At 48.3% G+C, this 23,872-nt stretch overlaps 1 long non-coding RNA gene across 1 annotated transcript; it reads right to left on the bottom strand.

Moving 5' to 3' along the window:
• Nucleotides 1-380: 380 nt before the first annotated feature.
• Nucleotides 381-11,782, bottom strand: LOC112132708 (uncharacterized). Its single transcript, XR_002914423.2, has 3 exons — nt 11,632-11,782; nt 9,426-9,562; nt 381-1,942 (listed from the first exon to the last, which is right to left on the bottom strand). It is a non-coding gene; the product is annotated as an uncharacterized LOC112132708 (long non-coding RNA).
• Between the last annotated feature and the right edge of the window lie 12,090 nt (nt 11,783-23,872).

Below are 23,872 nucleotides of genomic sequence, written 5' to 3' on the forward strand. Positions count from 1 at the left end.
TCACCTCCATCATGACCTCTATCACCATCTCCGTCACCCTCACCACTGCCATCATCCTCACCACTTCCATCACCACCTCCATCACCACCTCTATCACCACCTCCATCACCTTCACCACCTCCATCACCATCTCTATCACCCTCATCACCTTCATCACCATCTCCATCACTACCTCTATCACCGTCACCAACCCCATCACCAATACCACCACCACCACCACCTTTACCCAAGAGATGCAGTACAGCAGTGCTTAGGAACACAGATTTTAGAACAGCACTGTCTATGTAATTATAACTACATAATTCTAACTATAATTTTTAACTATATAATTTTAAATTTTCTTGTAGCCATATCAAAAAGTAAAGATAGGAATGAAATTAGTGTTAACAATATGTTTTATTTAACTCAATATATGGAAAATATGTCACCATGAAATCAATCTAAAAATCTCAATGTGATATAGTACATTCTTTTTTGTCACACCAACCATTCAAAACCTGGTGTCCATTACACACTCACAGCTTGTCTCGATTCACACCAGCCACATCTCTAGTGCTCAATGGTCACTCAGGGCTGGAGGCTGCCCTCCTAGGTAGCACAGTTCTGAAGCCAACTGCAGCCACCACATACTGGCTGTGTGTCTGTGGGCAAGTTGCTTAACCCCCCCGGACTCACTTTCTTCATCTGTAAATTGGGAATAAGAGCAGAGCTGTGACAATGAGATGCGTTAACATGTGCCTGTTGTTTGCTCCAGTGCCTGGCACACAGGCAGTGCTATCTAGTATTAGTTGTTATTCTTCCAGAAACCTGGAAGTTCAGAGCTTCCGGCTTTGCATGTGGAACCACCCAGAGAGAGGGAGATTCATGAGCGTTGGTGTAGCCAGAGGTGGCTTCAGACTTCCTGGAGAAGCGATTTAGTCAGATCTTGCAGCTTGGACAGAGCTTGCACAGGACAAGGAAAGTGGAGAGGGCTTTGTGGAGGAGAGGAGGGGAGTAGAGCCAGGAGGATGCCTGTCTGGTTAAGAAAGAGGATGTAGGTTGAGGAGCAGCGAGAGAATTGGGCATGGCCAGACAAGGGGGATGAGGCCTAAAAGCAAGGACTTGAGGGACCCTCGAAATCATGTCCTCCAGCATCCCCATCTGACACATAGGAACACGGAGGCCAGACAGGGAAAGTTACTTGCCCAGGGAGCCAGCCACACATGCTGCCCTTTGTTCACTGACCAAACAACCCATCCATCGGCGCTCTGCCTCTGAAGCTGGATCATACTGAGCTGGGCAGGCATGTTTCTCTGCTGTGAAGAAGAAACTCTGTGGCTCCCGAGGCCCCATCCCAGGGTCTGGACACTCCTGGAGAATTGTAAGCCTTCCTTGAACTGAACGCAAATCCTTTCTGTGGTTAATGGTGAATGTACCTCTTTGCAGGGTGGGCAAAGAAACTGGCCCCCGGGCTGCAAGGACCCCCTGGACCGTTTAGAGGCAACAGCTTATGCCGGGGATTCAGTCGCCGCTGTTCTCAGGTCAATAATTAACCAGGCCTCATCTGGGCAGCAATAAGAATGCTGGGGCCGTTAGCTGGAAGTATGCTGTGCATACATCTCCTCTGGGGATCACCCCCAACTGTTTGCTCCAGGAAGCGGGTGGCAAGTCTGCACAACCTGGCCCCCATCTCCAGGTGACTGGCCTTGAGGTCGGTGCCACCCTGGACAGAGGACCCAAGCCACCCATGTACTGACCCATGGGCAATGGGCAGGCAGCTCACTCACAAATAGCCAAGACCGTTCCCACTGAGAAGGGCCTGGTCGAGGCCACCCAGGGGTCAGAGGAAGTTCCTGGCTGTGAGGCCTTCTGCAAAGGTCATCCATGAGGACTGTGGGCTGCTTTTGTTGTTTGAAATAAACTGTTCCCAATTTTCTATCCAGTGCGTGTCCTTTCCAGAGACCTTCCCACAATGGGCATAAGTCATTTTAAAGAGTGTTTTTGTCAAGGAAATAATAAAACAAATAATATTTGTTATAAACAACACAAGTAATTTTATTATTAAGTATTAATATTAATTTGCTTTTTTTTTTTTACGACAGGGTCTCACTCTGTTGCCCAGGCTGAGTGCAGTGATGCAATCACAGCTCACTGCAGCCTCGAACTCTAGGCTCAAGAGATCCTCCCACCTCGGCCTCCCGAGTAGCTGGTACTACAGGTGTGTCCCACCGCCCTCAGCTAATTTTTTTTTTTTTTTGAGACGGAGTCTCACTCTGTCACCCAGGCTGGAGTACAGTGGCGCAATCTCGGCTCACAGCAACCTCCACCTCCCAGGTTCAAGCAATTCTCCTGCCTCAGCCGCCCGAGTAGCTGGGACTACAGGCGCACACCACCATGCCTGGCTAATTTTTTGTATTATTAGTAGAGACAGGGTTTCACCATATTGGCCAGGCTGGTTTCAAACTCCTGACCTTGTGATCCACCTGCCTCGGCTTCCCAAAGTGCTGAGATTACAGGCGTGAGCCACCACGCCCAGCGGCTAATTTTTTTTTAACTTTTTTGTAGAGACAGGAGTCTCACTATGTTGCCCAGGCTGGTTTTGAACTCCTGGCCTCAAGCTATCCTCCTGCTTCACCCTCCCAAAATGCTGGAATTACAGGTGCAAACCACGGAGCCCGGCCTTAAAGAGCTCTCAACTCATGATGATAAATCAGCTCTGGCAGAGATCAAACCAGCAGCTCTGTATGTGTGACTGACAAGCACACAACAGATCCAAGTCCTTATTGGGCAGCCTGCACAGGATCGGAACATGGCCAAGTTCTAATTGGATAAACAGCCGGGGACATTGCTGTACTTTAATTGGATGACCTATACAGGAACACTTCATTGCTAAATTCGGACTGGCTAAATGTACTTCTGTCCAAGTTCATGAGGAACCTGTGCAAGGTGGCATGTTGCAGAAACCAATCTAACAGCAACTTGAAGCTGCTCATGGTCATATTTCTCGTGTTACCTTCCAGTTTCATTGCTCAATCTACAGTCCAACAGTGTCTAGAAAGAAGGATTTGGCAGATGAAAAGTCCCAAACCTATGCTCTCTTCCCTAAAGAAAGGCTGAGCTGGGAGCAGTGGCTCATGCCTGTAATCCCAGCCCTTTGGGAGGTTGAGGGGGGGCGGATCCTTTAAGGTCGAGAGTTCAAGACCAGCCTGGCCAACATGGTGAAACCACGTCTTTACTAAAAATACAAAAAAGTTAGTTGGGCATGGTGGTGGGCACCTGTAATCCCAGCAACCCAGGAGGCTGAGGCGGGAGAATTGCTTGAAGCCAGGAGAGACAGAAGTTGCGGTGAGCCGGGATTGCGCCACTGCACTCCAGACTGGGCGACAGAGTAAGCCTCCATCTCGAAAAAACAAAACAACAAGAGGCTGAAACAGCTCACAATTTTGTTGACAATTAAAGTCAACAGTCCTTATTGGTGAGAGCTCTCATTTGCAGGGCAATTAATATACGCCAGGTGCTGGGCTTCACAGGCAACACCTCATTTAATCCTCACAACAACCCAATGAGGTGAGCAACATGTTTCCCCACTTTACAGATAAAGAAACTGAGATTCAGAAAGGGCCAGAAGTTGTCCAAAGCAAAGCCATGTGCCTAGAAAGAATCTGAGTTGGGATTCACACACGTCTGCCTGATCTTTACCCTGGGCTGTTTCTCAGTTTGCAAATGAAACCAAAATGTGCTGCTGGACAGAAACCAGCATTCCGCTTCCTCCCAGTGGGCAGGAAGGGTGTTTATGGTGGTCCGGTCCAGGCCTACACTCAGCACCAGTACATCCACAAAGTTGGCAAAACATTGAAACGCTTCCAAACTGGTTCGTAAGCAGCTGCTATCCTGAGTCCCCCAAGGGTCTCTCAGCTTCTTGATTCTCCAGGGACACCATCCCCTACCCTGAAGCCTTCCAGACCTCCCCACGATCCAGTGACTGAAGGGCTAATGCCCAGCCCACCGGGGGATCCCGGTACATTCCCATCTCCAGTACATGGGTCAGTGCCTGTGCTATATGGGTCAATAAATATTTGAAATTATCACTCGGGTAATGCAAGATCCATAGCTTGGCAGCTTATGGTAAATTACCTCACCCAAATGACCTAGATATTCTTCCCTTCTTCCAGAATAATGCGCGTCTCACCATCTGTTTTGAGAATGGGCTGATATCTAGCACATAAAGTCTGACATAGAGTAAGCCTCCAGTCCATGGAAGTATGTTGTGTTATTATAATTATTGCTAAGGTGGGTCTGCACTTTCTAGCATTTCTCAAACGGCGCTCAATAGCATTCTAGACCCAAGAGATGCTCTACTATATTAAAATAAATAAATAAATGGCTGGGTGCAGTGGCTCACGCCTGTAATCCCAACACTTTGGGAGACCAAGGTGGGCAGATCACGTGAGGTCAGGAGTTTGAGACCAGCCTGACCAACGTGGAGAAACCCCGTCTCTACTAAAAATACAAAATTAGCCGGGCGTGGTGTCGCATGCCCGTAATCCCAGCTACTCAGGAGGCTGAGGCAGGAGAATCGCTTGAACTTGGGAGGTGGAGGTTGCAGTGAGCCAGGATCACGTCATTGCACTCCAGCCTGGAAAACAAGAGCAAAACTCCATATCAAAAAAAAAATAAAAAAAATTCTGAGGTCAAGCAAATTTGGGAAACTGCAGATGCTCAGAGACTCACAATGTGCATTAAAGGATATAAAGGATCTGAGAAGGTCTGCATTAGATAAATCGGATTTGTATCATTTAATCCTTAAATTGTGTGGTCCCAAATCTATCTGACTACAGGACTCCCTTGTTCAGGTAGGACAGTTAGGTGGGTGGGTAAAAATTTACGGACATCCTCTACAATTTAATTTGGAAACATCTGTTCCTAGCCTAAACCAACACAGGATTCCCAAGTAATGATAGGGGCGTGTGTGCATGTGTGTGTGCGTGTGTGTGTGCGTGCTTGCGTGTGTGCATTTCATCTGCAAACTGAGACCATTTCCAAAAAGGGATCCAGCATTTTGAGCCTGGGCTGGAAGAGGGCGTCTACGATGGGGAGGCTCACACCTGTGAGTTATCACTGGGCTTGGTCTCAGCCTCACCTCCCTCCCTCCCAAGGGATGCAAAGTGATGCCAGGCAGTGTGGGGTGGGGTCCACCTGAGAAGGCTTCCTGCAGGGAGGGAGTGTGGAGCCAGCTAAAGGGGAGGGGTGGGGTCCAGATGAGCAGAGAGGAGGGTGGAGGTGAAAATGCCACTCCCCTGGGACACATGGCACCTTCCAAATCACACAATGCCCTGTCCAAGCCAGCTGTTGGCTTTCTGCCCTGGCCGCTAGCTCTCCTTCCTTCCCCTCCTCCCCTCCCAGGTCTAGAACCATCTTCTGAGTCAGCTCTGGGCTTCCTGCTAGGAGCTCAGACCCCTTCCTGCTCAGGGAAGGTAGGGCTACCTGAGGGACTGTACCTTGGGGGCGGGGACTGGAGACTCACCGACAGCGCACAGCCCAAAAGGAACAGAGAGTGCAAGGCCAAGTCTGTTTGCTCAGCCCTGGGGTTAACCCTGAGAACCCTCTCACCCACAACCACTTCTTTTATGGGGAAGGGGTAGGAACTGCCTGTGCCTGGGGCTGGGGAAGGGAGAGGGAGCTCCAGGGGTGGGAATCAAACTCAGGCTGGAGGTAGGACCGGCCTTTCTGTGGCCCCACAGGAGACCCAGAGCCAGCCTGGGAGAGAGAGGTGAGTCGGGAGCGGCAGGGGGTTGGGAGAGGCCGCATGAGCCCAGGCGCCAGGCGGGTTCCTCCACCCCAGCCCAGGGGAGCGGTCTAGATCCCTCCCTCCCTCTCAGCTGACAGGGCAGGGCCAGGCAAGCATGCAGGGACCTGGAACCGAAACTCAGCAAAGAGTGTCACTCCAGGGACCCTCGCCCAGCAAGCCTCCAACCACCCTGGCGCCTGCTCTGCCCTAAGGCCATGCCTCCCAGAAAGGGGGCTAGTGGGAACCGCAGAGCAATGGCAGAAAGAGAAGCCTTTGGGGTCAGACAGACAGACATGTTTCCTGAGCACCTGTCATGTTTCAGGCCCTGAGCTTGATTCTAGAAACACAGTGGGGACCAAAACCAGACATGGCTTCCTGCACCCTGCGTGGCCTTGGCCCGGTCACTCCACCTCTCTGAGCTTTAGCTGCCGCAACTATACCACGGGGCTCGTAACTCTCTGTTGCCTGGGTTGCTTTGAAGATTAACTGAGCTAAGCCTAGTATGTGACGCCCTGCAAAGGGTAGGTGCTCAATAAGGGGTAATTACCAACGTGACAGGGGCTGTGTTGAATAAAGCTCCCTGCACAGAAGGCCAGCTTTGCCCAGGTTTCTAGATCTTAATTCCAGTCCTCTCTGCGTGACCTCGGCAGGACCTGCCCTACCCTTCTCTGGTCCTCACTTCCCTCTCCTCTGAAATGGGGTCGCAGTCCCTATGCCAGCTGCTTCCTAGGATCAAGTGAAAGCCTTTGGACCCAATAAGGAGGGTTCCCCTAGGGCACGGAGGGACAGGCTTAGCAATGATTTTCAAACTACATGTCACAATCCATTATGAGTCTTGCAAGACATGTAGTGGCTGTCGCCAGAATTTCCTTTTAATTGATTAGAGGGCATCTTGCATAGTAAGGATATGTTTTTACTTTGGGAAATTTTTATTTCAGTTAAATATCGATATATATGTTTCCTAAGTCATAGGAACACATATATCAAAATGTTTTTCTTCCTATGGGGAGAGCAATGCTGCAAAGCAACTGGTAGTGGTTAAGAACACAAGCTCTGGGGTCAGAAAAGTTTGAGTTTGGGTCCTCACTCTGCCCCTATTAATGGAGTGATGCTGGGCAAGTTACTTTAGCTCTCTGTGCCTCAGTTTCCTCTTGTGTACAAAGGGGATAGAAATAACACCTACCGGCCAGGTGCAGTGGCTCATGCCTGTAATCCCAGTGTTTTGGGAGGCCAAGGTGAGAGACTTGCTTGAGGCCAGGAGTTCAAGATCAACGTGGACAACACAGCAAGACCCTGTTTCTACAAAAATAAAAAAAAGTTAGCTGGGGCCAGGCGTGGTGGCTCACATCTGTAATCCCAGCACTTTGGGAGGCCAAGGCAGGCAGATCATTTGAGGTCAGGAGTTCAAGTCTAGCCTGGCCAACATGGTGAAACCCCGCCTCTACTAAAAATACAAAAAGTAGCCAGGTGTGGTGGTGCCGGCCTGTAATCCCAGCTACTCGGGAGGCAGGAGAATCCCTTGAACTGGGAGGTGGAGGTTGCAGTGAGCAGAGATCATGCCACCAGACTCCAGCTTGGGTGACAGAGCAAGGTTCCATCTAAAAAAAATCAGCTGAGCATGGTGGAGCATGCATGTATTTTCACCTCAGGAGGCCGAGGTGAAAGGATTACTTGAGCCCAGGAGGCTGAGCCTGCAGTGAGCTGTGACTGCACCACTGCACTCTAGCCTGGGCAACAGAGCAAGACCCACTCTCTAAAAAAATAAAAAAGAAAGAAAGAATACGTACCTCGTTAGTACTCACAACAGTGCTTCGCACAAGGCTTAGTGGGAGTCAGACTCAGAATGAGGAGGAAGGCAGGCCTCAGAGGGGGTGGCCTCTGTAAGTGGGAGTGGGGTCTGCCGCCCCCTCCCCAGTGCAGAAGGCTGTCTGGCCCAGCCCCAGCACCCCTTACTTTACAGATGAGAAGCCCGAGGCCCTGAACCAGAGAGCAACTTGTCAGTCACTGAGAAGCTGGAGCCTTCCGCCTCCCAGGCCAGGGATTCCCACCTCTTACTGCCTCTTGGGCTTGACAGAGTACTTGACCCTTTGATGTCCTCTCTGTAAAATGGGGGCAGTAAATAGTTGACCTCTTAGGGTTGACTAAATGACATCCTTGATGTACAAGCAAAGTGCTTGGCACAGGGCAGGCCCACAGCAAGTCTAACGAAATGTTAGCAGTTTTTACACACAATATATTGTTCGACAAAAAAGGCAGGTTATAAAACAATATGTACAGTATGAGCTCATTTTGTATAAGTGAAAAAAAAAAAAAAAAAAAGGCGTGTGGTCTGCGAGCACCTCCCAAGCAGCTCACAGTGATCATTTCTAGGTGTGTGAGTGGGTGGGGGTCGGGGGCGGGGGGTGGCGCGTTACAGGTGCACCTTTGGTTTTTGTTTGATGTAGCTAAAGTTTCTAGTTCTAATTATTCTACAGCTAATGTGTACTGTTTTATGTAAAGGAAAAAGAGAGGTATTTTTAATTACCATAAATAAGAACAACTATCCACCTCAGCTGACTCATGCGACGTCCCCAGGCCAACACGTGGGCTGAACCCAGGCCGCCTTCCACTGAAAACCACCAGGTGTGCCATTGTGGTTTGGGGCACCGGCACACCAAGCAGCGGCCTGCTTTGCATTTTCTTTTTCTTGTTTGTTCACAGTGACAGCTGATGACCCACTGGTGGCATTCCGTGTAACAAACACATGCCAAAGATTGCAGATTTCGTATGCAAGAGGGAGGGAGGCAAAGGCACGCTGGAGTTTATCAAGCAATAAGTCCTGGCATCTTCCTTATGCAAAACCCAGGCTAGGAGTGGACAGTGATAAGGGCTAGGGACAGATATTCTGTAGGCTGTGGATGCCACACCAAGAGGAAGAATGAAGGGAGGGGTACATGGAAGGAGATGGTGGCTGAGGCAGGAGGGCAAGGGGAAGAAAGGGAGGTGGTTCAGAGGCTGCTCCCCAACCTGCTGGGCCCTTTCCAGGGCCTTCCCAGAAGTTCACCTGATGCTAGGCAGCAGGGGTGTGTGGGCAGCAGAGGTGTGTGGGAAGCAGAGGTGTGTGGGCAGCAGGGGTGTGTGGGAGGTGGGGGTGTATGCCCTGGGGAGGATGGGGGAATCAGGAAAGAGATTCTATTTGGCCAAGAAAGGGATATTGAGGCTATAGAGGGCTGGGGAATCATGTTCAATGGTGAGTGTGGGGAAAGATGGATCCAAGATGGACTCTTTTAAAAAGACACGTGCTTTAGGGAGCCTGTGGTTTCATGGGTCTCCACAAGCATCCAGAAATCTGTTCTCTGACAGCACCCTGGCTGCCCATCCCCTATCGCAGGGTACGTAGAGCTGTCTATCTCCTATGATCCACAGTAGCTATCCCCCAGCCGAGCCCCATCTCAGCCTCCTGAGGCTCAGCCCCCATCTCCCCCTCTCAAGGCCCAGCCCCCGTCTCAGCCTCCCGAGGCCTAGCACAGTCTCAGCCTCCTGAGGCTCTGCACAGTCTCCCTCCATCTTGGTCAAGCCCTGTGCCCAGCACGGGGCCGAAAGACAGAAGATGCCCAGTGAGCCCCCAGTGAACACCTGAGTCTGAAGATGAGTGTGGTCTGAGTGGCAAGTGACTCACCTGTGCCTGAGGCTCAGGAGACCCACCTCCCAAGTTCCCCTTTAGCTCGCTGTGATCTGAGCTTGGGAGCATCGTGGAACAGGTCCCTGCCTTTTGTTCCATCTGCACAGCAGGGTTAGTCCTGCCCGGCTCCATCTCTGAAGAGGGGGAATCGAAAAAAGGGATTTTACAGAGTTGAGGGGGAAGAGAGAGGGCGCAGGAGACCTATTCCAAGCTGGCATGCCCTGCACGTGCCTACTGGCTTTGGGGAAGTTGGCGGCCGCTAGGGGGCTGGACAAGAAGGAAAGGTTGGCCAGGGCCTGGGTTGCCAGATTCAGCGGCTTGGCTGGAGGCTATAAGCAGGAGGAGGCCAGGAACTGGATCTGAGAAGAGAGGACCAGTCCCAGGAAGAAAGCTGAGACACTGCTGTCTGGGAGGAGCCAAGAGCTTGGTTTATTGTACCAGGAAGAAAAGTCTAGGCCTCTGCCAGGGCAATCATCAGAGAACACTGCTCCAGGGAAAACTGCCTCCCACTTCCTGGACCTCTGTGGGCAATAGAGAAGTACATGTCAGCAGTGCCTCCTGCTGGACAGCCCCAACATTACACTATTTGTCCAATGTCAGAAACAGAATGTAAGACGGATGTATCTGGAATGTTCAAGCTGAAGTAACACCATCCAACAACTACTACTGCTGCTGCTGCCACTTTTATTGATAGCTGACTGTGTCCCAGGCACTATAATAAATAATTTTATTGGATGATCTCATTCAATGTTCACAACAGCCCTATGAGATAGGAACTACTATTAATCCAATTTTTCAGATGAAGAAACAGAGAAACAGTTTTTTTCTGAGGTTTCAAGTTAGCTGACAGCAAGATTAGCTGGCCAGCCCAGGCCTCTCTAGCCCAAAAGCCCACGTTTTTGTTGTTGTTGTTGTTGTTGTTATTTGAGATGGAGTCTCACTCTGTCGCCCAGGCTGGAGTGCAGTGGCGCAATCTCGGCTCACTGCAAGCTCCGCCTCCCGGGTTCACGCCATTCTCCTGCCTCAGCCTCCCAAGTAGATGGGACTACAGGTGTCCGCCACCACGCCCAGCTAATTTTTTGTATTTTTAGTAGAGACAGGGTTTCACCATGTTAGCCAGGATGGCCTCAATCTTCTGACCTTGTGATCCACCCGCCTCGGCCTCCCAAAATGCTGGGATTACAGGCGTGAGCCACCGTGCCCGGCCCAAGCCCATGGTTTTAACCGCATTCTTGGGTCTCTCAACCAGTTCAGGATGATGGAGGGTTTTCATTTTTGTATCATCTCCACTTGGTTGGTAGAGGCTGCCTAGAGCTCTGGGTTGAGAGGATTCCTGAGTACTGTGATGAATTTGTAATATCTGCCAGCGGCACTGGAAGGGATGTGGCCGCATGTGTGTGAGTTATGTTTTCATCTCTGATCTAGTCCAATCTATTGTATACTGTGATCCTTATAGGACCCTGAGAAAAGGAATCAAGGCTAAATCTTTTTTTTTGAGACAGGGTCTTGCCCTGTTGCCCAGGGTAGACTGCAGTGGTGTGATCACAGCTCACTGCAGCCTCAACCTCCCAGGCACAAGTGATCCTCCTACCTCAGCCTCCCGAGTAACTGGGACCACAGATGTGTGCCACCACACCTCACTAACTTTTTTTGTTTTTTGTAGAGATGGGGTCTCCCTATGTTGCCCAGGCTAGTCTTAAACTCCTGGGTGATCCTCCCACCTTGGTCTCCTAAAGTATTAGGATTACAGGTGTCAGCCACCGAGCCCAGTTTTCCGACCTCTGTCTTTACTGAATCACTCGGTGACCTAAAAGGCATCTCAAATGTATCATGTCTAAATATGGAACTCTTGATTTGCACCTCCAAACCATCCCTCCACCATCTTCCCCACTAAGTAAAAGGCATTGCTAGTCTTTGTTGGCTCAAGACAAAAAGCCTTAGTATCACCCTTGACCCCCTTTTTCTCTCACCCCTGACATCAAATCTTTCAATACATCTCACTGGTTCTCCCCTTGAAATATATCCAGAATCCAACCACGTCTCACCACCTTCACAGCTGCCACCACCATTGTCTTCCCTGGACTAATGTAGTAACCAGTCTTGCTCCACGTGTCCTTACCCCCTGTATTAGTCTGTTTTCATGCTGCTAATAAAGACCAGAGACTAGGTAATTTACAAAGAAAAAGAGGTTTAGTGGACTCACAGTTCCACGTGGCTGTGGAGGCCTCACAATCATGGCAGAAGGCAAAGGCACGTCTTACGTAGCAGCAGACAAGATGGAATGAATGAGAGCTAAGCAAAAGGGGAAACCCCTTATAAAATCATCAGATCTTATAAGACTTATTCACTACCATGAGAACAATATAGGGGAAACTGCTCCCATGATTCAACTGGCTCCCACCAGGTCCCTCCCACAACACGTGGGAATTATGGGAGCTACAATTCAAGATGAGATTTGGGTGGTGACACAGCCAAACATATCACCCCCTACACCTTAGTCTCAACTCAGCAGACATCCTTAGGACTTCTCAGTTTTTCTTTTTTTTTTTTTTTTAAATTATACTTTAAGTTTTAGGGTACATGTGTGCACAACGTGCAGGTTAGTTACATATGTATACATGTGCCATGTTGGTGTGCTGCACCCATTAACTCGTCATTTAACATTAGGTGTATCTCCTAATGCTATCCCTCCCCCCTCCCACTTCTCGTTTTTTCAAAGCACTTTCGCATAAGTTACACACACACACACACACACACACACACACACACACACAGAGTAAAGCGAGGCAGGAAATTGTCACTCCCATTTGACACATGAGAAAAACTGAGGCTTGGAAAGGTGATGCAAAGACATCAAAGACACAACGGGGAAGCTGCCCCAGCTCTTACTGTGACGCCTTACACTGCCATTTCCCTTCTGGACATGACCCTCTGTCTCCCACAGCCTCCTGTGGGCACATCCAAGAGTCTCCCAAGAGGCTCCAGAACGTCAGGTAAGGAGAACGTCAAGGAAGCCAGGAGAGTCGGTCTTCTCTCTGCCTTGGAGGGCCCCAGTCTAAGAAAAAAAAAACGTTATCCTTGGTCTAATGCGCGGTCTCACAGTCTGGACCACTTTCCTTTGGTATGTGGTGCCCCCTGGTGCTCACTCTTAAGAAGTGCAGCTGGTTACCTAAACTTTAGGGGAGAGAGGTGAGCCTTTCATGGTGGAGGTGATGCCTGGGGGCTCTTCTGACCACCCTCTCAGAGGAGCTCCCTCCCAGCACAACTGTTCCATGCCTTAGAGACCAGGGTGTGTGTACAGGTTGATGAGGGCCACGCTGCTCCTTTAAAAATTCACCAATCCACGACTTCTAGTGGGAACCCAAATTGGTACAGCCTTTTTGAAAACAGTCATTTAAAATAATAATAATAAAATAAAATAGCTGGACATGGTGGCTCATGCCACAGTCCCAGCATTTTGGAAAGCTGATGTGGGTGGATCGCTTGAGCTCAGGAGTTTGAGACCAGCCTGGGAAACATGGTGAAACCCTATCTCTACAAAAAATACAAAAATTGGCCAGTCGTGGTGCACGCCTGTGGTCCCAGCTACTCAGGAGGCTGAGGTGGGAGGGTTTCTTGAGCCTGGGAGGTCGAGACTGCAGTAAGCCAAGATTGCGTCACTGCATTGCAGCCCAGATGACAGAGTGAGATCATGTCTAAAAAAAAAAAAAAATTAACTTGGGAGGCCGAGGTCGGATGATCGCTTGACACCTGGAGTTTGAGACTAGTCTGGACAACATCACGAGACTCCATCTCTTAAAAAATTAAAATACTTAGCCGGGCGTGAAGGTGCATGCCTGCAGTCCCAGCTACTTGGGAGGCTGAGGCAGGAGGATCGCCTGAGCCCAGTTCAAGACTTCAGGCAGCCATGATGGTGCTGCTGTACTCCAGCCTGGATGACAGAGCGAGACCCCATCTCTAAAACAAAATTTTTTAGTTAAAACTTAAAAAAATATTTTAAATGACTTACTCATGATATAATGTGAACTACTAAACATATATATAAAATACTATGTACTAAATTCACAAATGGTAGCAATGAGTCTCTCTGCAGAGTGAGATGATATTTTATTTTTATTCTTCATAATTTTCTATACTTTCCCAATTTTCGGCATTGAGCATGTTTCACTTTTCTAAAGTATAGTTTTGTGAAGGAAAAATTAATAATAAATTCCTTTCCATCTGGTTTCCTGTCCCTGTCATCTGCTGTATGCTGGCCAGAACATCTCTGGAGCACTATTCAGTGAGCAACAGGAGAGTTAAAGATTTGTCCACCAGTGGGAACACGTGTGCATTGCAGTGGGGGAGCTTCTGAATGCCTTGCTTTACTCAGGGATTCCAGAGTCCCAGCAGGGGGCGGAGGAAGAAGAACAGACTCCTAGAGGAGGAAGAAACTTTGATCTCAAAAATAAACAGAGGACCAAAAGAAAGCTCATGACCAAGATTCTTAGGCAGATGGAGACAGGGTTGGGTCTAGCGTTGGTCACACAGCAGATGGAGACAGGGTTGGGTCTAGTGTTGGTCACACAGCAGATAGGTTGCCTGACCCCAATTCCTGAGTTCTTCCCCCACACCAGCAACTTGGAACTTCTAGAAAAAGCCCATGAACACGCAAATGAACACAGCAGTGAGAAACCTCTTTTGGCAAAACATTATAAGTTGGCTGAGATCTAGGATTGACTAGGATGTTAGGAAAAGGATAGTCTCGTATATCCTACCGGTAGGAAGTTGGTTTAGCCACCATGGAGAGCAACTTGCAGTATCTGTAGTATCTGTTAAATTTTAAAATGCACACACCCCGCCAGGAGCAGTGGTTCAGGCCTGTAATCCCAGCACTTTGGGAGGCCAAGGCAGGCGGATCACCTGAGGTCAAGAGTTTGAGACCAGCCTGGCCAACATGGTGAAACCCCATCTCTACTAAAAATATAAAAATTAGCTGGGTGTGGTGGCACACGCCTGTAGTTCCAGCTACTCAGGAGGCTGAGGCAGCAGAATCGTTTGAATCCAGGAGGCGGAGGTTGCGATAAGCCAAAATTGCACCACTGCACTCCAGGCTGGGCAACAGAGCAAGACTCTGTCTCAAAATAAATAAATAAATAAATAAAACAATAAAATAAAATGCACACACCCTATGGCCCAGCAGACTCATGTTTCCTTATTATCTACCACAGAAAAACAAACACTCAAGTGCACATGGGGCCAGTTACAAAAGTAATCATTGGAGTGTTTTATCGCGAAAAGCTGGAAATAGTCTAAATATCCACACATCCATTGAGAACAGTTTATAAAATAAGGCACACATGAACCATGGAATGTACCTTGAGCAGTGAAGCAGGCGGTCTCCATGTACTCTTGTGGGAAGTTCTCCAGGAGGTTCTGTTGAGTAAAATACCAGAAGCAGGCGGCATAATAACTGAGTATGACACAATTCATATAAAAACCACCCACAGGGCCGGGGCGAGGTGGCTCACGCCTGTAATCCCAACACTTTGGGAGGCCAAGCCAGGTGGATCACGAGGTCAGGAGTTTGAGACCAGCCTGGCCAAGATGGTGAAACCCCGTCTCTACTAAAAATGCAAAAATTAGCTGGGTGTGGTGGCGGGCATCCCAGCTACTCAGGAGGCTGAGGCAGGAGAATCGCTTGAACCTGGGAGGTGGAGGTTGCAGCGAGCTGAGATCACGCCACTGCACTCCAGCCTGGGTGACAGGGTGAGACTCAGTATTTAAAAAAAAAAAAAAAAAAAAAACCACACACAGGGATGTACAGTATCATGTATTTTCCATGGGCCTATAGAAAAAGATTTGAAAATATTGCTCCCAAACTGATAATAATAATGATTACTTTTGAGAGGGAGGGGAGAAAGGATAGGAGAATGATGAATCAGTGCTATTTTAATCTGTTGAAAGGAAAATGAATTCATCTATTGCCTGTGTAATTTAAAATTTATTATTAGAAAGATAGAGATAAGAAGAAAAATAAACTTTTTTTTTTTTTTTTTTTTTTTGAGACTGGGTCTCACACTCTGGCCCAGGCTAGAGAGCAGTGGCGCAATCCTGGCTCACTGCAGCCTCGACCTCCCTGGCTCAACAAATCCTCCCACCTCAGCCTCCCGAGTAGCTGGGACAACAGCTGCACACCACCACACCTGGCTAACTTATTATTTTTTTTTTATAGAGACGGGGGTCTCACCGTGTTGCGCAGGCTGGCTTCGAATTCACGGGCTTAAGCGGTCCTCCTGCCTCGGCTTCCCAAAGTGCTGGGATTACAGGCGTGAGCCAGAAAGAATTTTCTAAAGGGAGGATAATCGCAGGAGGATGTAGCACACATTAGTAGGCCCACAAGGTCCAACGGGTAGGACCGGAGTCCCCATCGGGCGTAGAAGAGTCCCGTTTGTGAGCTAGGGCTGGGCTCCCAGCCACCGAGCTGCCAGGCAGCAGGTTCGCGCACCCTTTCCCAGAAAAGTCTGGGCGCGCACTGTGTCTGCCCCTGCAAGCCCGGCAGCCAGTGCGCCTGGGAACCGCTGTCAAGCTCCAGCGGCCTTCCCAGGCCTGGAAGGAGCAGACAAAGGCGGGGCTGGAAAGAGCCTAGCTGTTCTTACAGGAAAGGGAGAGGGGGTTCTTGGATAAGAATGGCCCTCGCCTCCTCTCCTACTCCTTCTGCGCCTTTGCTCCCTCGGATCCTTTGAGCAGGGCCACACTTGGAGTCCTCCACGCCAGGGCCTGGAGAGAATGTCCCACCCCCACCACTCCTCACTGCCCGCTGAGACGGAAAAGGCTGGCTCGAGATGAAGGGCTGAGCCAAGATCTGAAATCACAGGCTCTTTTCCAGGCTGCCACACGGCCTTGGGTTCAAATCCCAGTTCTACCACCCTCAAACTGTGCGCCCCTAGAGACCACCCCGCAACTGAGATATAATTCACATACTATAAAATCCACCATTAAAAATACACAGTTTTTAATATATTCACAAAGTCATGCAACCATTTCTACTCTCTAATCTGAGAACGTTTTCATCACCTGGAAAATAAACTCTACCCACTAGCAGCCATTCCCCATTCCCCTCCCTTTCCCCAGCCCCTGGCAACCACTGATATACAATTGACCATTGAACATGGGTTTGAACTGTGAGGGTCCACTTATATGTGAATTTTCTTCTGCCTCTTCCACCGAGACAGCAAGACTAAACCCTCCTCCTCCGCCACCTACTCATTATGAAGAAAATGAGGATGAAGACTTTTATGATGACTCACTTCCACTTAATGAATAGTAAATGTATTTTCTCTTTCTTATGGTTTCCTTAATAACATTTTCATATCTCTGTTTACTTGAGCACAGTATATATGTAAGAGTGCAGTATATATATATATGACACGCAAAATGTATGTTGTTTGTGTAATCAATAAGGCTTCCGATCAACAGTAGGCTATTAGTAGTTAAGTTTCGGGAGAGTCAAAGCTTACACTCAAATTTTCAAACTCTTCTCTTCACTTCTTTACCTATTTGAATTTCCTTCGACAATTGTTGGAATTAAGTTTACTGCAGAGCAAAATGGTGGCTGCCTGCTCGCGCTGTTTCTCTCTCTCTCTCTCTCTCTCTCTCTCTCTCTCACACACACACACACCCCATTTAATACGGGTCTAAGCCCAAACTGGCCGGGTGCAGTGGCTCACGCCTGTAATCCCAGCACTTAGGGAGGCCGAGGCAGGTGGATCACCTAAGGTCAGGAGTTCAAGACCAGCCTGGCCAAAATGGTGAAACCTTGTCTCTACTAAAAATACAAAAAAATTAGCCAGGCATGGTGGCGCACAGCTGTAATCCCAGCTACTTGGGAGGCTGAGGCACGAGAATTGCTTGAACCCAATCAGCTGAGATCGCGCCACTGCACTCCAGCCTGGGCAACAGAGCAAGACTCTGTCTCAATAAATAAATAAATAAATAAATAATTAAAATAGGGGTCCAAACCCAAACTAAATAGAAAGGTAAAATATATCCACCACCCCACATCATAGTATGTTAGAGCTGGGATCAAATACTACAGTGTTTCTGAAAGTGTGGAACCCAGACTAGCAGCACCATCATCACCAGCATCACCTGGGAACTGGTTAAAATGCAAATCCTTAAGCCGCACCTCAGAAAAAAAATGGAACCAGGGACTCTGGAGATGAACCCCAGCAACCTGTGTCTTAACCAGCCCTCCAGCTATGGCTCACGCCTGTAATCCCAGCACTTTGGGAGGCCCAAACGGGTAGATCACTTGAACCCAGGAGTTCAAGACCAGCCTGAGCAACACAGTAAAACCGAGTCTCTACAAAAAATAAACAAAATTAGCCGGGTGTGGCTGCATATGCCTGTAGTCCCAGCTATTCAAGAGGCTGAGGCAGGAGGATCGTTTGAGCCCAGGAGATTGAGGCTGCAGTGAGCTGTGATCATGCCACTGCACTCCAGCCAGGTGATTCTAATACACATGAAAGTTCCTAAATTACAGATGAGAAAACTGAGGCCCAGAGAAAGGATGTAACTTTCTCAAGACCACAGAGTGATAAAGAAAGGAAGCTTTGGAATTGTGTGGTCCTGGATGTGAGTTCCAGCTTCCCCATTTCCTCCTGTGTGACCTTGGGCATGTCCCTTAACCTCCCTTTACTTTAGTATCCTTATCTGTGAAATGGGAACTGTGTATACCTCCCTCCAAGCAAGGCCACTTAGCCGCATTAAAGCCGGCGTGAGGGCTGGAACTGAGGTCTCCTGGTTCCCAGGCCGGTGCTCTTACACCAGGAAACTGGCTTCTGTCATCTGTGCACCATCTACAAGAAGGATCTTGAGACTTAACAACTGAAAGGCTGGCATGGGGAGAAGGGCTTTGTTTTCTTCTGTGAGGCCCCAAAAGGAAGAATTAGATGACTAGGGTAAATTACAAGGAGGTAGGTCAAAGTAAGGGCGATGTTCCTAACTAGAACTGTTCACAAACAGAACTGGCAGCCCCAAAATATAGCGGGATCTCGTCCCCCGATGAGTCCAAGCAGCAGCATCCAGCTGGTCTCTCCAGGATGTCGAAGAGGGTAGAATTTCAGGGTAGGAAGTTGGTGGGGATGATCTCTAAGGACTTCTCCTCTGCAACCCGGCAGTGGTTGTCTGTTTGTCTCTGCAGCATCCATTCCTCTGAGGAACCAATCTTCCTCCAGTTCCTGTAGCTGGAGGAGCTGTCAATCAGAGTACTCCCTTACCCCTCTCCCCCGGGGTGGGGATTCTACCGAGAGGCCAATGACGGTAGCCCATTCTTCTGACCACACCGATTGGCTCAGGAAATGTCATGTGACCCAAGCCAGGCCAATCAGAATCTGTTTCCACTAGAGCCGTCCCAGAGCCACATCCATCCTTTAACTTCTCAATCTGGGGAGCTTGCAGAATTCCTTTTGCACTTATGTCAGTTTGGAGTTTGTGTTCTTGCAGCTGGTAAAGTCTTAAATTCCACTCCCACATACAAATGGTCTCCTTGTTCTTGTACTGGGCCCTGCCTCCCTCCAGCATTACATTAAAACAACAGCAAGAAGAATAATAGTCAAAACAACAATGGTTTAAAATCTTTAGTTTTTTTTGGGGGGGGGGGGAAATGCCAAAAGAGATTTCAGTCCTGACACAGAGCCAAAAATTTGGAAATCCATTTTCTCCACCTCTCTTTCCATACATCTCATATTCACACTCACATTCAGCTCTTAGAGCAGCTGGTCCCTCCACTTCCTCCTTTTCTCTCCACATGTCCCCCAAAACTGTCTTTTAAAACCCAGCCCCAATTGGCTCTTGCATTTTGCCTCCTCTCCTGCCTTTTCCCATGTCCATTAACCCAATCCTATGGGACACTTTGCCAGCCTGCGCATAATTATCTTAGTAGACACGAGAGGGAGAGGCTGTGAACTCCCTCTCTCTCTCTCTCTCACACACACACACACACGGTAATGTGGTTTTGTTTCCCCTGTTGCACGTTATTATTATCATTTTATTTTATTTTGTTTTATTATTTTGAGACAGAGTTTTGCTGTCATTCCCCAGGCTGGAGTCCAGTGGCACGATCTTGGCTCACTGCAACCTCCACCTCCCAGGTTCAAGCGATTCTCCTGCCTCAGCCTCCCAAGTAGCTGGGATTATAGGCACATGCCACCACGCCCGGCTAATTTTTGTATTTTTAGTAAAGATGGAGTTTCACCACGTGGGCCAGTCTGGTCTTGAACTTCTGACCTTAGGAGATCCACCCACCTCATCCTCCCAAACTGTTGGGATTACAGGCATAAGCCACCGTGCCCAGCCACATTATTTTTTAAACATTATTCTTGGGGACAACAGAAGACTGTAAAATCCCAGCTATGGAGGGGAACATGACAGTGGAGTCATACTTTCGAAAAACACACAGGTCTTCTAACTATGAGTCATATGCCAAGTTCAAGTCAGTAAACACTTAGTGAGTGGCTAAGGCGTGGCAGATAAGAACCAGGAGAGGGGCTGAGTTGTTTAGGGCATATGAAATTGTGTTTGACTGAGCCCCATTCAGCAAAGGTTTGCTTACTCACAGTTCATTGAGCATCTACTATGTGCCAGGCCCTGAGCGAGTCATTAGAGTTGTATCCAAGAAGTAAGATATTCAGTGCACAAAAATGATGATATTGTGATTAATTTGTATCAGAGAGACTGCTATGGTTTGAATGTGGCCTTCAAAATTCATGTGCTGGAAATTCAATCCCCAATGCAACAGTGTTGGGAAGTAGGGCCTGATGGAAGGTGTGCAGGTCGTGAGGGCTCTGCCATCATCAATGGATTAATGCGTCCATAAAAAGGGCTTGTGAGAATGGGTTCTCTCTCTCTCTCTCCCTCTCCTCTTCTGCCATGTGAGGACATGGTGTCCTCCCCTTCAGATGACGAAACATTCAGGGTGCCATCTTGGAAGCAGAGAGACTGGGTTGTAACCTGAAGCCATCTTGAACTTGAACTTCCCAGCCTCCAGAGCTGTGAGAAATAAATTTCTGTTCTTTGTGAATAACTCACTCTGCAGTATTTTGTTACAGCAGCACAAAATGGGCTAAGTCAGAGACATACACGGGGATTGGGAGCAAATCAAAGACAGTGGTTAAGAAAGGCTCCCTGAGGAAGTGGCATGTGAGCTGAGACTGGAAGCAAGAATAGGGGCCTGTTGGAAGACTAGCGGAAGATAAGCCTGGGAAGGAAATTCCCGCCACAGGGACCAGTGTTTGAAAAGGCCAGGGGGCAAGAGAAAGAAGGGAACTGGAAGCCTCTGTGGCCAGAACACAGAGAACTAGTGGGGAACTTCAAAAGGTGGATGGAGGCCGCATTGTGAAAACCTTCAACAGCTGCCTAAGAGATTTTGAGCCTCAAGCCGTGGACCAGAGACTTAACATGAGCCCCATAGGCCCTTAGGGGTTGGGATATGGTTTGTTCTAAACATAGAAAAGCTCAGTTGTGGTGCCACAGATGTTGGGTCCTCCAACAGTGAGGGAAATTGGCTTCTTCCACTCAGTGGTGTGCTGGAGCTGGCTCGTACAGGCTCAGGAGCCAATTGTGCACATTTCTTCTGTTTTGTTTTTTTGTTTTTGTTTTTGTTTTTGTTTTGAGATCTCTGCCGCCCAGGCTGGAGTGCAGTGGCATGATCTCGGCTCACTGCAAGATCCGCCTCCCGGGTTCACGCCATTCTCCTGCCTCAGCCTCCTGAGTAGCTGGGACTACAGCCGCCCGCCACCGCGCCCGGCTAATTTTTTTTGTATTTTTAGTAAAGACGGGGTTTCACCATGTTAGCTAGGATGGTCTCAATCTCCTGACCTTGTGATTCGCCCACCTCAGCCTCCCAAAGTGCTGGGATTACAGGCGTGAGCCACTGCACCCGGCCACATTTCTTCTTATCTCTGTGTTCAGTGACCTCACATTTGCTAGCTTAAAGTCAGCCACAGTGGGGATATTCACACACGAAGGTTGGCAAACACAAGAAAGCAGGACTTTTACCCCATCCCCTAAACCCCCAACCAGTTGTGAAACATTTATCAGCACCACTGCTTCATACCTAATATTCCAAACCAAAGAGGAAGCTGGCTCTTCAGTGCCCACCGTTCCACTCATGAGAGTTGAGAGGTTAGCGCCATGATCTTTGCAAATCAGGAAATGATTAAGACTGGGGAGGTTTGTTCTTGTTTGCCCTTAAGCAAGCAAGAGTCTGGGTAGCAGAAGTTTTAAAACCACAAGCTTTGAGGACAGACAGACTGAGTTCCAAATCACAGCCCTGTCACTATAATTAGCTGTGTGACCTAAGCAAGGAATGTAACCTCTCCGAGTTTCATCTGTTAAAAGGGGATATTAATAATATCCACCTCATAGCGTTGTTGTGAAGATTAAATACTATATGTAAACTGCAGTGCCACTATATAACAAAGACTCAATAAAGATTCGTGCAGCTGGCTGTTTGGGATAAAGAGATATCAATAGAGATATATTCATTTTATTCCAGAATGGATGGATTGTATTTGAGATACCTGAAAGAAATTGAAGCAGTATATTTAGGACCTAAGTAGAGGCAAGGTCGTGGTAACTGGCTGAGATTTTCTGACTGGCATCTATAGATGACATTTTTTTTAAGGTTTTGAAAGATCCAACTTGGCCAAGCTCATAGTCACAAAATGTCTCTTGAAGTATCAAGGCATCTGAACACACAATTTCCTAACTCGAAACTGTGGGCAGGCAGGGAGGTGGGGGAAGAGGAACAAGAGAACAAACATGTGACAAACAAATTGTCAAAAAAGAGCAAGTGCCAGTTTCAGACACATAGCACAGGAGCCCATGGGTGGAGCAGGTGGCAAATGAAGATATTTCTGTCCCTGTTGTTGAACCGCTCCAAGTGCAGTGGGATTCCAGGTGTGAAAGAGTTGCAGTTGCTGGGTGGAAATGAAAGTCAACATTTCAGGGCCGGGTGCATGGCTCATGCCTATAATCCCAGCACTTTAGGAGGCTGAGGTGGGCAGATCACTTGAGGCCAGGAGTTCGAGATTAGCCTGGCCAACATGGCGAAACCATGTCTCTACTAAAAATACAAAATTAGCTGGACGTGGTGGCTCACGCCTGTAGTCCCAGCTACTTGGCAGGCTGAGGCATGAGAATCGCCTGAACCAGTAGGTAGAGGTTGCAGTGAGCCATGATCACACTACTGCACTCCAGCCTGGGTGACAGAGTGAGACTCTGTCAAAAAAAAAGAAAGCAAGAAAGTAAGAAAGCGAGAAAGAAGGAAAGAGAGAGAAAGAAAGAGAAAAAAAGAAAGAGAAGGAAGGAAGGAAGGAAGGAAGGGAAAGAAAGAAAAGAAGTAAAGAAAGAAAGAAACAGAAAGAGAAAGGAAGGAAGGAGAAAAGAACGTCAACAGTCAACATTTCAGAGATCCCAAGATACCGACACAGACCGTGCCTGCTGCTCTTCCATCCTCCTCCACCGTGCGCCTTTGAGGTGGGATTGCGTCCTCTGTGAGCAGGGCTTTGTTAAGAGGTCCTAATTAAGGCCAGGCACAGTGGCTCATGCCTATAATCCCAGCACTTTGGGAGGCTGAGGTCACCTGAGGTCAGGAGTTCAAGACCAGCCTGCCCAACATGGTGAAACCCCATCTCTACAAAAATTAGCTGGGCATGATGGCAGGTGCCTGTAATCCCAGCTACTTGGGAGGCTGAAGTGGGAAAATAGCTTGAACCCGGGAGGTGGGGTTGCAGTGAGCCGAGATCACACCATTGCATTCCTGCCTGGGTGACAGAGCTTCTATCTCAAAAAAAAAAAAAAACCCAAAAAAATCCTGATTAAGCAGAAGACTTGATGCTAGTCCCAGAAGCATCCTGAAATTTCCAAAAGAAATTTCTCCCGTGGTTAAACTCAGAGCAACTTTTGGACCCACCAACCTCTGTGAAAATCATTTTCTCTTCCAAAAACTGATGGGACCAAAGCTGATCCCAGTTTCAAATAATTATCAAAAAATTGGAAAAGAAATATGATCAGAAAAGAAGAAAGTTGAAAAAGAAAATCCTCATCACCCAAAGACAACAACCATTAATATTTTAGTAGTTATTATTTCAAATCTCTTTCTATGCATACAGACAGACAGACACACACACACTTTTTTTTTTTTTTTTTTTTTTGAAACTGAGTTTCACTCTGTCGCCCAGGCTGGAGTGCAGTGGCGCGATCTCGGCTCACTGCAACCTCCGCCTCCTGGGTTCAAGAGATTCTCCTGCCTCAGCCTCCCTGATAGCTGGGATTACAGGTGCGTGCCACCACGCCCGGCTGATTTTTTGTATTTTTAGTAGAGACGGGGTTTCACCATGTTGGCCAGGCTTGTCTCCAACAGCTGACCTCAGGCGATCCACCCGCCTCAGCCTCCCAAA

This window comes from Pongo abelii, chromosome 1 (genome assembly GCF_028885655.2).
Source record: "Pongo abelii isolate AG06213 chromosome 1, NHGRI_mPonAbe1-v2.0_pri, whole genome shotgun sequence".
NCBI lineage: Eukaryota > Metazoa > Chordata > Mammalia > Primates > Hominidae > Pongo > Pongo abelii.